The 16,323-nt window shown below is 36.4% G+C and overlaps 2 pseudogenes; both read right to left on the reverse strand.

Moving 5' to 3' along the window:
* The window catches only part of LOC149577863 (metal tolerance protein 11-like), a 28,044-nt pseudogene extending 18,740 nt beyond the window's left edge, over positions 1 to 9,304 (reverse strand).
* Positions 9,305 to 9,438: 134 nt separating this feature from the next.
* LOC149577864 (65-kDa microtubule-associated protein 3-like) lies at positions 9,439 to 14,119 on the reverse strand (annotated as a pseudogene).
* Between the last annotated feature and the right edge of the window lie 2,204 nt (positions 14,120 to 16,323).

Genomic DNA, 16,323 nt, shown 5'->3' on the forward strand with positions numbered 1-16,323 from the left:
GTCAAAATTTCGACCAATAATGGTCAAAAAATGACCTCAAATGTACTAGTGCCTTAAGTAGATTGGTCAGAGTTTCAGGCAATGGTGCAGTCCAACCCAAAATCTATTGAGGCCATTCCCAACATTTTTGTGTATATGAACACTTATATAATAGATGATCAGTGTCTTCATTGTCATTCTTGCATAGCACACATCTCAAAGGTCCCTCAATGCCTAATTCTCTTTGTTTGTCATTAGCTAGAATCCTATCCTAAAAGGCGGTCCACAAAAAGAAACATGCCTTTGGTAGATAGGAAGAATCCCAACATAGTTTAAGGGGAGCATACACTTCTTCCCATCTTTGAGACTGAAGTTTAATTGCTTTATATCCATTTTTCACATTATACCTTCCATCTTTTCATGTTGCCCATATTACTTTATCATTCCCCTAATTGTTAAATTTTCTCTAATTAATGATGTTTTAATAAACCTTTTTAACTATTGGTTCTAAGTCAATTTATCTAAATTTTTCCATTCCCAACTTATACTCCCATTTATATCTTTTGTGATTTTATAATTGTTGACTTTACATCCCTAAACTCTAACTAATTGTTCTTTAAGACTAGCTGGGATACTCATTTTGTCTATCGAGGGATGCTCATCCCAAGAGCCCTCCTAGAAGAGAGCTTCCTCCCCATTACTAACATCCCATGTGAGATATTTACTAATTAGAGATCTTATTTTAACTATAAAATTTCAACTCTCAGATCCTTTAGGAAGGCTCCTCATTCTAAACAAGGAATAAGGATCAACTACATTTAGTATTTACTATACATAATTTTTGCTCATTTTTTATTTCTTTTTGTGAATAATCTCCATGTCTATTTGGCCCCTAATGCTTCATTTTGCCAGCTTAAATTTTTGAGACCAAGATCTCCTAGTTCCTTTGGTTTACATAATTTCTCCCAATTAATGAACACCAATTTGTTATGCTCTTCATTATCATTCTAGATGAAGTTTTGACGTTTTTCCTCAATCTTCTTATTCAAAATTTTAGACAAAGGTAAGCAAGAAAGTGGGTAGGTTGGAAGGGCCACTAAAACTACTTTGACCTTTATAATTTTACCCATTTTTGTGAGTCATTTATCTTTCCACACTCTTATCTTCTTATCCATTCTATCTAGTATATTATACCATCCCTTATTTGTTTTGCTACCTTTTTCTAACTCTATTCCCAAGTATTTGCATGGGAAGGTTCCTTTTTTATACCCCAAAATATTACAAATCTAGATTTCTCTTTTGGGTTTAGTATTTATGAAAATAATTTTTTATTTTTCTGCATTCACTTTTTTCCTAGACACTTCCATATACTGTTGAATAATAAATTTGAAGTTTCGGGCCTCTTTTATTGTACTTGTAAGAATTTGCCTAAGGGCAAAATTCACCTAGGAACTAAGAACTCAAACACTAGCACACAGTAGACCAAGAGAGAGAGAGAGAGAGAGTATGATTAGAATAACAATGTATTCAATAATTGGTTCTCCATAAGAGTACACTAGGAGTGCCTGAATATAAAGGCCTTAGGAGAGCTTCTAGAATGCATAGAAGTTAGCATCATAATGTGTCATACAACCAAGCACATGTCCATCAGATATGGATTATCTTCCATTAAGCACAGAAGTAAGTGTTGTGATGAGAGGATAAGCCTACAAGGGTGGGACACGTAGAACAGTGTTGTAGACACCATGTGCTCAAATAGAGTTGTGTACTCCTATGTTGTCTACATAACAACTCAAAAGGTGTGCAAACTCCTAAGTGTCTCACAAATAAAAATAATAAAATAATGCAAAATAATTAAATAATGTATTAACCTAAGTAAACTTAAGTAAGTGTAAATAGTAAAGTACATATTTACACCAACACCCCCCCTTAAGTGCAACTTAGGGGAATGCCCTTAAGCTTACGAACTAGGATGAAGATGCAGAATGGGTCCTGACTAGTAGGCCATATTAGGTACCCATGTACATAATGAAAATGCAAATCTTCCATAAAGCGAGGAAAGAGGGAAAACCTCATGGGAAAAACCCTCCCCCAAAAAAAGAGATAAAGACTGATGCATCGATGGATGGAGTAATCAAGACCCCCCCATTACGACATACATCCAATATATACATAAGAGAATAAGAGAAGGAAGAGAGACAGAATAGGCTCCCCCCCCCCAAAAGAAGAATGTTGACAAGTGAAAGCTGCTCCGATGAAGAAGCTGGTCCAAGAATGCAGAATGGTGTTCCTCCCCTTAGGAAGAAACAATGGCAAAGGTACTGTCCTAAAGATGTGTGTTGGCCCTGAAACCTACTCAAGTATCCCTGTACTGATGCTGAAGTTCACCCCTTCCAACTGTGCTAAAAAGAATGAATGCAGATCTGTCAAAGATGTCTATTGAACCTAGTCCACTAAACCATATGTCTCCTCAACTAACAAAGAGACCTCCACTAATTTTTGTTCATAAGGATCCATAATCACACCAACCTATTCAGATTGATCATGTAGAGAATCGACATGAGGGTCAGAGTGAGCCCTCACAACAATTGTAGAAGAATCATCATCAATGAGAAGATGTAAGTCCTCAAGTCTATCTCCCAAGTTAAGTGAAGCTAGAGCTGGAAGATGAGATGTACCATGTTGTGATGGACCTTTCACAGTGGCAATATAAGCACATGTACTTGACTGATGTGACCTCTCACTACAACTGTTGATAGAACCCCACGTGTTTGAACTTGTTGAAGCACTATCACTGGTGTCACTATTAGTTTCCATTGTGTATGATGTGTGGAGAGGAGTAGAGAACAAGCTGGGAGAACTTTCCTCAAAGTGAACATCCTTCTCCACAAAAATCTCATGTGTCTCTGGATCCATTAGTCTGTAAGCCTTTGCATTGTCTTCATAACCGATAAAGGTACAAAGCCTTGGTGTCGGTGCCTTGCAACTCTTGGAAGAAAGGTTAGCCCATGCTAGACAACTGAAGACTCTAAGGTGACTCACAACTGGTTTTCTACTGCACCATGCCTCAAAAGGAGTCTTTCCATCTAAGGTTGGATGAGGAGACCTATTAAGTATGTGAGTAGCACTGCTAATGGCTTCAACTTCAAGTGTAGGATTGAGAGACTTGGCCTTTATCATGCAACTTGCCATGGTATTGAGAGACCTAATCCTCATAGCTACAACATCTGCCTTTTGTAGACTGAATGCTGGTGAGTTCTGAAGATCAATCCCCTCAATTTTGAAAAAGTTCTTAAGCCTTTTGTCAAAATATTTGTTCTCATTGTCCACCCTTAGTACTTTGATGGATTTTCTTGAATTGTGTTCAACATGAGTCTTGAAGCCATGAAGCTTATGAACCACTTCATTCTTATGATGAAGGAAGAAGACCCAAGTGAATCTTGAAAAGTCATCAACAAATATGAGTATGTAGCAGCCTTGGCTGACTGAAGTCATGGCAAATGGTCCTGCTAATACCATGTGAACTAGCTGAAGAACAACTGGAGCTGGAGAAGACTTCCCTTTATCATACTTCTCCTTGAGATTCATATCCACTGAACAAGATGAACACTCTCCCTTAGAAAAGTTGATATTAGGTAGACCTTTGACCATGCATTTTGAGAAAAGTTGCTGAAGAGAGCGGAAGTCAAGGTGACCAAACCACTCATGCCATAGGTTGATTTGAGAATTAGAGTGAGTTAACAAGGCTTGGGAAGGACTCTTAGGCATAAAGTGGGAGGAGGAGTATAACCTCTTGTCATTATTGACTTTCCCAACTGCTATCAATGAATCATCTTTGAGACTTCACCCCATCACTGAATCGAGAAGGAACTCAACCTTATGACCATCTCCAAGGTGAGTGATTTGGTAAACTGATAGTAGATTGGAGCTTAGATATGGAACATAGAGAACATCTTTGAATTCCCCATCTTCCATTTCAACATGTCCTTTCCCTTTAACTTTCATTTTAGCATCATCTCCTACAAACATGTGTGGCACCTTTGACTGTTTCAATGAAGAAAAGTCTTCCCTTGAAGAACTCATGTGGTAAGAGACACTTGAGTCAAGTATCTATTCCGAAGAAGAATTTGTGTTAGCCATAAATGCTTGACCTCTACCCTTCAAAGAGGTATGAGTAGAATCCTTGGAAATACCTGGCACTTGAATCTTGTTCTTCTTGAGTAGATTTTCTATCTCATCGATTCTTTTTGTCTTGCAATGATGCTCATCATGATTTGGCTTTTTGCAATATGCACAAAAGAGTTTGTCCTTCTTTTCATTACTTCCCTTCTTGTTTGAAGAAGAACCACCTTGTTGAGAGGAGTCATGTTGTGTCTCAGATTGTGTTTTCTACTTCCACTGATTCTTCTTGTTGTTGCTTTTTCCCCCTTGACTAGATTTCTGAGCATCACTAGCCACCAAGGCTTTGGTCTTAGATAACTTGAGAAGTCCAAAATCCACCAAGTGAGATTGTTCAACAATCAACGTATCTACAAATCCATCAAAGGAAGGCTTCTGGTAAGCAGATCCCATGGTTAACTTGTGAGTATTAAAACTTGAAACAAAGTTGGCGTACTCAGAAGGTAGCCTCTTCAGGATGTGATGTATCAACCTATCATCCTTCATGGGATTTCCACAATCTTTTAGAAGTGCCCTATACTCATTGACTTTGATGATGTAATCTTGAGTTGTGTCATAATTTTTAGGATCCAAGAGAAGTAGACCATCCTCAATTTGAAATCCCTTTTCTTCATCCACTTTACCATACAACTGTTCAAGTTTATCCCAAGCTTCCTTAGATTCTAAACAATTTTTAATGTGAAAGAGAAGATCCCCATGTACACAACTCCTAATTACACCTAAATCTTGTCAGTTTTGTCTTGTCCATTCAATGAATTCTTTAGCATCAGTAGGTTTGGTAATTGTACCATCAACATAAAGACTATATCCTTTTTCCATTAATCTACTCCATGCAATATCTTTCCATGTACAATAGTTGTGTGAAGTTAAAGAAGGACATTTAAAACCCATGATGCAAAAATGAAAAGAGCACAAGAGAGAGACACAAGAAACATAGTACACCCCCCTCCCCCCCCCCCCCCCCTTTTCACTCAATCAAAAGAACCCCCCAAAAAAGATGTTGTTGGCACTTTATAAGTAGTGCATTTACAATGGGCCACTTGTCAAAATGAACAAAGTGAACTTTCTAATTTTACTTGTACAACTACCTTATGAGGCTGAAATCTATCACTTAAGCACTGTAGCTTAGTTTTACAATAATTATGAAAAAGAACCAAATCTTTACAATGCCAAAGAAGGCCTAATTTTGAAAGTGAGAAATTTGTCCACACAACCCTAGAATATAATTTTAGATCTTGAAAGTAGACCAAAAAAATGCACTTTTAAAAAAAATAGAACTTGAAAAAGTGACCAAATGTGCCCGTACGGAGCTTCTAAAGTTGTAAAATGCAGGATTGTGCAAGTACAATCACCAAAAAATGCAATTTCTGCAAAATTTGTGCACCAAAACTAGAAAACAAGACCACCACTAAAAAATTCAAAAAATTCTACCTGATTTCAAAAAAAATTGCACTTGAATTGGAGTCCGGATGTCCAAGTTATGGGCTCACAAAGTCAGGCTGCCAAATTGAAAAACAATCTAGAGAGGGGTCTGGAGGAGAAACTGCAAGTCTAAATTTGATGGTCAAATGACCATCACTGCAATTTAAAAATGACTAGGAATGATGTCTTGATAGGCATCAATTTTAACCCAGTAAAATGATGATGTCAGCAAAAAAATCTACCCTAGGTGACGTGGCAGGCTGAGTCATGCATTTGTACTGTATGGATCTGGGGACATGGCAAACTCTGTACAGATGATGTGGCAAAAGAAATTGGATTCCACGTGGCACGTAGTAGTTTTGGTGCTGACATGGTTGAGGGCCTACATGGTAGAATGTGATTTGCCCAAGTGTCTGCTAGCGTGGGCAGGAGTTTTAAGGGCACCGAGGGTTTCAAATGACACCGTGAAATCAAAATGCATCACCAGTAATATCAAATCTATGGGAGAAAGACTAGGAAAAGAAACCCCGCTAGAGTCTCATGATGCAGGGCACAGTCACCGAGAAACGTGAATGCGTGACGCTGCTAAAACGAAATCGATGCTAAAAAAATATTGTTGGTGCCAATGCTTGGCGGGAAAAGTAAACCTGTTGTCAGGGAACACCAATGTGGGCTGGAGTCTCTGTAGATTGGAAAAGTTTGAAAAGCACGGGCAAGAATCTCACCAATGCTGGAAATCAGACTACGGGCATCAAAAAACGTGAGCTATCGTCGAGATCAGTCGCGGGCAGGAGGATTAGAAGCTGCCGGAGGTAGGTCTGCAATGCCAAGAAGTTTTTTTAATGGCTAATGGGGTATGTAAATAGTCCCACATGCATTGTGTTATGGGTTTCACGGTTATTTAAATAAATTATGCCGCGTTAAGCAACATAAATGTCGCAAGAATCATTTGAAGGGCTCCACTAGTACATTTGAGACCATTTTTCAACCATTATTGGTCAAAATTTTGACCCAATTTTCGACCAAACTTCGACCAACTTCGACCAACCGATTGGTCAAAAAATTTTCGGTCAAAATTTTGACCATCCTTCTGGTTGGTCAAAATTTCGACCAATACGTTGGTCAAAAAACCTCCATAGCCATGGTGCAAGTTCTGCCATGAATTGGTCGAAATTTCGACCAATGAAGGTAGAAAATTTCGACCAATAAAGGTAGAAATTTTGACCAATGAAGGTCAAAAAATTTAACCAATGAAGGTAGAAATTTTGAACAATGAAGGTCAAAATTTTTGACCAATAAAGGTAGAAATTTTGACCAATGAAGGTCAAAAATTTTGACCAATGAAGGTAGAAATTTTGACTAATGAAGGTAGAAATTTCTACCAACAGATAGGTGTAAAATTTTTGTAGGCATTCTATAAAATAGTCACATGCCTTGCATATGATATGACATTTTGCATGCATCCTGCACTCTCTCATCCGGTTGATGATGGATTATGGAGAGTGATTTGAAACCATCGTGCTAAAAAACACACACAATCAAATCCAAAATGAACTTGCATTACAAATGGATTGTGGAAATCTGATATTGTTAATTTTGCATGCATGTCTACTAGGACAAATATATGTTTAAGTTGTAATTGTCTTGGTAGACATGCATGCAATTTTACCAATATCAGATTTCCACAATCCATTTGTAGTGCAAGTTCATTTTGGATTTGATTGTGTGTTTTTTAGCATCATGGTTTCAGATCACTCTATGTAATCCATCATTAGCTGGATGAGAGAGAGTGCAGGATGCATGTAAAATGTCATATCATATGCAAGGCATGTGAACTGTTTTATAGAATTCCTGAAAAAAACTGATAGTAACTAATATGAAAAATATATAATTAGTTATATGATTGAGACAAATCATGTACTAGTGAGTTGGTCAAAATTTTGACCAATGGGTTGGTCAAATTTGGTTGAAAATTGGGTCGAAAATTTGATCAATGAAGGTCAAAAAATGAACCCAAATGCACTAGTGCAAGTATGCTCGCCAAATTGACTCTTTGAGTTCAGTCATCAAGTCACCCCACCAAAGTGCCTCATCAAGGTCAGTCTTTAGGTCTGCTCATCGATCTTGCTCACCAAGTCAGCTCACCATGTCATGTCTCTAAGTGGCCTTGCTAAGTTGGCTCGCCAACTTGCCCCACCAAGTTGCCACTTTAAGCCCACTCACCATGTTAGATCACCAGGCCGACTCCCCAAGTCAGTTTGCCAAGGTAACAATTGAAGTACGCTCACCAAGTCGACTCTCTAAGTTTGCTCACCAAGTCTGCCCCCTAGGCCAACTCTCTAGGTCAGCTCACCAAGTCACCCCCACCCAGTCACCTCAACGAGTTGACTCATTAAGTTAGCTCACCAAGTCTACTATTCAAGTATGCATGCCAGGTCGGCTTGCCAAGCAAGCCCACCAAGTCATGTCACCAAGTCAATTGTTCGAGTATGCTCACAAAGTTGACTCTTTAAGTTCACTCATCAAGTCACCCCACCAAAGCACCTCATCAAGGTCAGTCTTTAAGTCCACTCACCAAGTCAGCTTGCCAAGTCACCGCACCAAGTTGACTCACCTCTCGCCTCACCAAGTGGACTCGCTAAGTCGGCTCACCAACTTGCCCCATGAAGTTGACTATTCAAGTATGCTCGCCAAGTTGACTCTTTGAGTTTGGTCATCAAGTCACCCCACCAAAGTGCCTCATCAAGGTCAGTCTTTAGGCCTGCTCATCGAGCTTGCTCACCAAGTCAGCTTGCCATGTCGCATCTCTAAGTGGCCTCGCTAAGTCAACTCACCAACTTTCCCCACCAAGTCACCACTTTAAGCCCACTCACCATGTTAGATCGTCAGGCCGGCTCCCCAAGTCAGCTCGCCAAGCTGACAATTGAAGTACACTCACCAAGTCGACTCTCTAAGTTCGCTCACCAAGTTTGCCCCCTAGGCCAACTCTCTAGGTTAGCTCACCAAGTCACCCCCACCCAGTCACCTCAATGAGTTGACTCATTAAGTCAGCTCACCAAGTCTACTTATTATATTTTGTATCTCACAATGATCACTCTGTAAGAGAGCATATTGGCTTTGGCACCCATTCAGTGCAGGCATATAAAGTCTACCATCAGAAATGGCATCATCTTTGAGTATATTTATATTCTCATATCAGACAACTTATCACAATATTTAGAGCTTAAATATAAAGTTATATTAGAGACGGCCTGCATATTTGCAAATTCTTACTTGTATATCAGACACAACGAACAGTACAAGGTACTGAGAATTTCCTCAATCATTGCATGTAATTTCTTGTATATCAGAAATAGCAAATATATATCATCTTGATTGTTATGCAATCATAATTATTTTGATCTAAACCATATTGTATATGCATTTGGAAGTAAGAATCATTCAAATATTACTTTAATACAAGAAACTGTTTCTATATTCATTGAATTGTGAAGAATTCAAGTAGTATCTCGTAATCAGAAACATAAGGAAATTACAACCACCAAATTATGTGACTGAGAAGTGAGTTTTCAGAGTCTACAGTTGTACATTTTACTATAGACAACATTTTCCTAAGAAGCTTTACCCTAATCAGGAATTGATACTCCAATGACACATACTCACAACCACTAGTTTTCTGTCCACCAGGGTCCCTGCCAATATTTGAAGGTTGCATATGATGCATGACTACTACTAGGATTTTCTCCACAAAAAGAAATTCATGTTATCATAAAAGCTATTGTCTAGTAACATCCTAGAAAATCTCGTGCCTCTAAAAATCTAATGATGTCTGTATATGTCGGATCCCAATTGTGACGGTCACAAATAACACATTACATATCTTCCTAGAATGTTCTTGACAGGAAGAGATCCCCTGTTTTAAAATAAGAAAAATCAGAGTCAATCCATTTAAAATTCAGATATAAAAATATAGGTGGCACATAGTCTATTAGAAACTTAAGCTTCCACTCTACTTACCAAACATGAGAGTCACAGTTGTTGTTTCGGTTATTGCCCATCACAAAAACATAGCCATGAGGCACATGCTGCAAATCGATATAACATGAAATGTAGAGATTTTAGTTAACTTTTTTATTGATCGTGTAATCAATGAATAACAAAAGGATATGTGATGTGTGAAACCTATATCTTTATGGAACACATTCACACAATCAGCAAGGTTGGATTTTTAATCAGTTCAATGTTTGGTTTGATATGAAATTTCAAAGTTTGGAAGGAATTACTCTAGTAAGAAGTAGAATTCTGATTTGCTTGAGAACATCCACAATCAGAATCAGAACTACAAGGTTCTAGTGATGAATCTTTTGGTCCATCCAAGCTATATGGTGAAAAACTTGTATAGATGTCATAGATAAGAAACAACATCCATTGCAATGTCATAGATGTCTGAGTAAACAATAGTTGATCCTAGCAGTGAGCTCTCCAAGTTGGAGAGAGCAGGTGCCCAGTTTTTGTTGAAGTAGAGTGATGCATCATTTATTCTTACATTGCATGGCTTCGCTGCCATAGCAAGAAATGTTCTATTTTAAGGTGAACATCCCAAGATTGACAGCCCTGCTACTATGAACTTTTTGGCTCTAGCATTGTACAGATCCTAGCACAGTTACTGTTAACATTTCCTATATTGAAGAAATAACTAGCACCCCAATCAGCATTCCCTGCAGCCAAGTAGTAAAGTGAAATGCTTACAATACTCAAAGAACGCTTTGCCCCAACAACGATTGTTATTCGAGATGTATATTCCCTAAAATACTTTACTTTCTTCCACAATGCTCATTTAACAATACCTACACCAATCAGCAGACACCAAAGAACCAGCAAATTCAGAGCCAGATGTTACAAACACATTGCAAAACTAAGTCTTATATGACAAAGCATTATCTACAAAATTTGTGTTGGGTTCATTTAATAGAATTTGGAAAGACTTTAGCAAGAATATGATAAGGACCAGACTTTTGCAAGAATGGGACCAGACTTTGGGCTTGCCAATGAAGAATTTGATAACATAGTACTCAACGAAAAATTCCTGCAAAATATATTCTTTCAAAAGAAATTTTGACCAGAAAGGCACCTGATAAGCTGAAGGTTCAAGACAAAATTTTGTAGGAAGATCAGAGCGGAAGACACCACTTTCAAGACATTCAACATGACCTCCAATATATGTTTCACTCTCAAGTAGATGCCCATTGTAAAACTTTTCTGGTTCAGATTGATGCTTGTTGGAACAAATGATGTTTGCCTTGAATGCTTGCAAAGGTTCATACATTAATAAAAATCCAACAATAATACATGCATGTATCATATCCCTGTTGGATTCATGCATAGCATTAGATAAAAGCACCGTACTATTGTAAATATAGAATTGACTATTTGTTATCTTGTATACCTTGCTATAATCCTCTAGCCAGACCTCCTCTTCACATGCAAATATCCATTTTTCAACTTTCTCAAGGATTTCCTTCCTACTAAATGCCTCTTCTTTAGTCAAAGCAATTTGTTCTTCAACAGTTTCAAGAAGTACTGATGGATCAACCAACCCTGAAAACATTAAGAGATGAAACCAAAATCACATCAGTTGTCTAAGTGAAAATAGATATCTTTGGTTATATTCTAACATAAGAAGCAAAACAAGCAGTGCGAAAAATTTACCAGAATCCAGGGAGGCAATTGCTTCATCCATAGCAATATTACTTTCTGAAAAAAGATGAGTTCTTCTACAAATTTCTTCCAACTCTGTTCGCTTCTTTAGAACAAGTTCCTTCATCTTGCTTCCTTTCAGCTCCTCTAGCCTTGCAACCTCTGCTTCAACCTGCAGAATCATAATCATATTACATATACAAAAAGAAAAAGTGAGCTTACATGCACAAGAATGACATCAATATCTACAAACATCAGATTGGATATAGGTCAACCTACATACATTTTCAATGAATTCCTTTGACAAAGAATTGGGAGAGAAAATTTCATGCTCTGAAGCTACAATATTACAAGTAAATCTCTGGAACATGAGTTTCTCTTCAACAGGTGTGTCCATTAAATTGCAGAGTTCAAGCATAGTAGTAGCCAAATCTTGAAGCTGTAAACATCCACAATAGAAGAGTTTTAGCACTGACACAGATCACAAAACACACAACTTGCACAAAACAATACAACAAAATAAAATAAGTTGTGCAATTAAAACAAATTCCCTATAAAAGAACTTACCTTTTGCATTCTATTTCTTTTTTCTTCTCGCAATCTATGAATTGTCATTGCTAGTCTTTCAATAGTATCATCACTAATGCTCTTTGCCTGTTCTGACTCATCCAAGCTTGGATGCACTTCTTTCACAGTGTATGAGAAATCTATGCCAAGGACTGAGCATAATTCATGAAGGGTATTACAATACTCAATTACTTTGAACAAGTGATTATTCTGGGGTAAAAACAACAGAGAGTGAGAACAAGGAAATGTGGAATAGAGACAATGAATGTAATAAAGGTTTCAGGACACATTAAATGAAATGATGTGGTAATCAAGAGGAAGTTTACGATAAATTAAGACAAAGCACAAGTAGGTTGACATATACAATTTAAGAAATGGTATTTTGACACATCTTATGTTACTGGCTACCAAAATTCATCAAATGTTAGCAAAAAGTAAATGAAAAAAAATCAGTCTAGCGTCTAAAAAAAAGCCCCTCATAAATGAAAAATAGACATGAATGACAACTACCTCATAATATGTTTTCAAGCCAGAATCAGATAAGAATAACTAGGGTCACATATTAGAACTTTATATGTAATCTAGAGAATAAATATTTTAAAAGGATCTCTACATATAAAACAAGACTTCAAACATTCAGTAAGATGGAAGAGTGAAGAAAGCATTAAAAGCCCCTCATAAATGAAAAATAGACATCAATGACAACTACCTCATAATATGTTTTCAAGCTAGAATCATATTAGAATAACTGGGGTCACATATTAGAATTTTATATGCAATCTAGAGAATAAATATTTTAAAAGGATCTCTACATATAAAACAAGACTTCAAACATTCAGTAAGATGGGAGAGTGAACAAAGCATTAAGATTAAAGCAATGTGTCACTGAAAAGTAGAGAAAGGTTAATTAATAGCAGGAAAAACTGATTGAACTACAGTGATTGCAATTGATCTCATGAGTAATAATATTACCCCATACTTGCAAACAATAATTCTATATCGCAAATTGGCCATTGGACTAAAGAAAGTCTGAATCCCTTAAAATCGCCAACATAACATAACAAAGCCTAGATGTTTGAGCAAAATATGAAATGAACCAGTCATAAAATCCTTACCTTCTCCTCTTGAAGTGCTTGGAGTTGACTCTGGTATTCTTGAAGCTTTCTTACAGATAAATTGCTATAGTCTACACTAACAACAGAAGGATTGAGCTGCATATATCCAGTAATTTCATTTGAAATCCTTTGAATTTTTGTCTTAACATCCATAATCTACTTAATTCGGTCTTCCTTTCTCCGTCGCATTTCTTTCAAGTTTGGAGTAATAGCTTCGAGTTGTTCCTTCAAGCTACCTAGCTTTCTTTCTCCCTACATAATCAAAGTGTGTGCACATGTTCCGCTTCAAAATTTTGACATAAAAGGTAATGATAGAAAGACTCATAAATTCCATTAAGCCAAAGTGGTCTGAAGAGTCTCTCATAATGTGTTTAGGAGATTGTTTATCTATAATAATTAAGTAAGAAACATTTTACTAAATCTTATTGCGAGTTATTACTGAACCTGCTTGAGTAGAGGGCGATCTCCAAGCACTAAAATTATGGAAACAAGCTCTGATTCATAATCTGCTATCATCTGATGAAGCTAAGCCCTCAATCAGTTCGCTTGATCCACTTTTTGTGTGTATACCTCCAAACACTCTTGTTCAAGCTGAAGCAACATTTTAGCTCTTTCATCATCCGGTTCCCCTATTTCATCCCATATCAACTAAAATCAACCAACTGCTAGTTAATATCTCACCCAAATCTCTTTCAGGCTATTAAAACATTATGATTCATAAGCTTCATTATGTTATCATCATCATAGATATCATTAATACCCAGAAAAATAAACCCGTGTAAATCTGCAAATTCTTTTATCAGAAACATATTTCGACTGAAAGGAAATAGACTCAAAAAGTTAAAAGAAATTCAGCAAGGCCAACAAACTTTAAGATACAATTCCCCAGTGGGAAAACCGGCATGAACTCAACTAAAATAAGCACACAATTTATCCATTTTGTCAACAAAAAGAAAGAATCTCATATAAAACAATTTTACCTGCAGCTCGTATAGAAGAGAACCACAAGTTGTTTCCAAATGGTATAGCTGATCCCATTGCATGCTTGACATTTTGAATATGCTACTAGGTGATTCCAAACTATTCTGTATCCACCAACAATAGCAGCTTTATTAGATCAGGAATTTATGTAAAATAGATTTAAACATTTGTAAAATATGAAACCCTACTTAATTTGATTTCCATGAAAAGATGCTTATTTTCAGGCCTAGACTTCCAGGTCCGGAAAAGATAAATGCTTGGTAATATTAATTTGCCGCCAAATACTTACATATTTTTGATTCATTGTCTATAGCTTAAAACATGAATACATCTACTAAACAAAATACAAATCACTCAACAAATTTGAATGTGGTAGAAGAGTGATCAACAACACAGTGAATCGAGTCTATAGGTTTGTGGCATTGACGACACTTGCTGGTTTGAGAAGAGATTCAAAAGGAGGCCTGGTTGAGGATGCATTTCAACAGCAAGCAAGAGCAAAGACATGATGCATGCATCACTCAGATGAAAAGACTGGAAACGAATAACATGCAAACATATGCTTATTTTATAAACTTCAATGAAATCTTTTTTACTCCTGATCAGATCAAAAGACTGCAAGACATCACTCAAGGCATTCGCATCATGATCTTATCCAAATTACAGGAAGTCATTGTAATCAAATTACTTTTTTTCAATATAATGGGAGGAATCTCCTTTCACAGCAATTCACCAAAAACAAAAAACTCAAAAAATGTAGAAAACAAAATGTAGAGAATGCCATTTAAAGAGCTTTTTCAGTGTGTTGAAGAAAGCTGGTAGGAAATACGGTACAGAACTAGATTAAAAATATACCCACCATTTTAATCTCAAACAAGACATCCACTGAATTGTTATCCTATCTTAAAACAAAATCAAGATTCATGGAACTACCAATTTAAAAGGTTCATAGTGCATTATATCCATTAAGCAAAGTGCAACTTGAGATAAAATTGTTTGAAAAGTAACCTTCCAGAACACATGTAAAATGAAACATACACTTTCTACCAAGTTTGGATCAGGGATGTTCTACTTCTAGATGAAGAGGTTTTGCAAGTCTAGAATAAAACTACAGCTCCAAAATTAATGACAATTTTTCTGTTTATAGTGTTACTGCTGCCACAAACATAGGAAATATACATAAGAATATGCCCACTATTTAGAAACATCAAGACAGTAAGACACAAGATCTTGAAGGGAAAATAAGAGGAGGTTCATAGAATTAAAATTACAATTAACAAAAAAAAAATCATTTTGGCATATATGTGAAAAAGGAAAACTCACACAGTCTAAGCCAAGGATAAATTCCATTTTAATTTCAAGCTGGGCATAAAATGCATTCACCAAGCACAAATGATTAAATAATATCTGGAGCAAGTCTTGATCTATTTCTCTAAATTTAAGCTCCTTCTAAACATAATATAGAAACTCTAACAAAAAGCTATTTAACTATTAGAAGTTACAATGTTTTGATAGACAGAACTAGCACCTTCAGGCCCTGGCTACCTTGTGGTAGATAACTGTCACGCTTGACCCAAGCAAAACAATCTAGGTGGCATGCAAATTTAGCACGACATTCACCTTGAATTTTATCACAATGGAAGCCAAGTTCCTATAGTCAACCAACAGTAATATCAGAATGATACAGTATCTTCACATAATGCAAACAACTTTAGGATAACGATTTACTAGAGATGAAAACTTATAAGCAGCCAAACACAAATTAAAAAATCACTTTGATAGGGTCTAGGTGAGAAATTGCAAAACCTTCTCCTATTTGAAAACATAAATTAAACTTGAATTTTAAACTATATTAGTTTTCATGAATAAGGGGATTAGATAAACAACATTAGAGTGCCAGTCTCAAATAACAATCAACTGGAAATGATATAGGAAGAGTTGTTCCTAGAGCAAGAGAATAAAAAAAATCAAAAGAGAGAAATATACATACAACATTTAAAGTTTTAATTTTAATTTTAATTCTATCCAAACATAGGAAAAGTTAATTCTAAAGCTCACACAAGTCCCAGCTAAAAATATTTTTTGTAAAATAGACTTAATTAATGGGGTCGTGAGACTGAAGCCTAAGAAGCATCAATGCATTCAGACCCGGACAAATGAGGTAAGAAAAGAGTAAAACATTCTAACCATAATTGCAAAACTTGTTTAGTACTCACAAGCCAGATTGCTACGCGAGTCGTTATTAAATTCATGGTGATTCTTCCCTATAAAACTGATTTGGCAGTAGGGAAAAACACAATTTTTGTGCTAATACTTGTCCAAATCCACATTAAAACCTTTTTTTGCCTATAGTTTTTAAGAAAAACACTATTTTTCACTTCAT

This window comes from Cupressus sempervirens, chromosome 1 (assembly GCF_028749045.1).
Source record: "Cupressus sempervirens isolate cs-2001-9-10 chromosome 1, ASM2874904v1, whole genome shotgun sequence".
In the NCBI taxonomy this organism is placed as follows: Eukaryota; Viridiplantae; Streptophyta; class Pinopsida; order Cupressales; family Cupressaceae; genus Cupressus; species Cupressus sempervirens.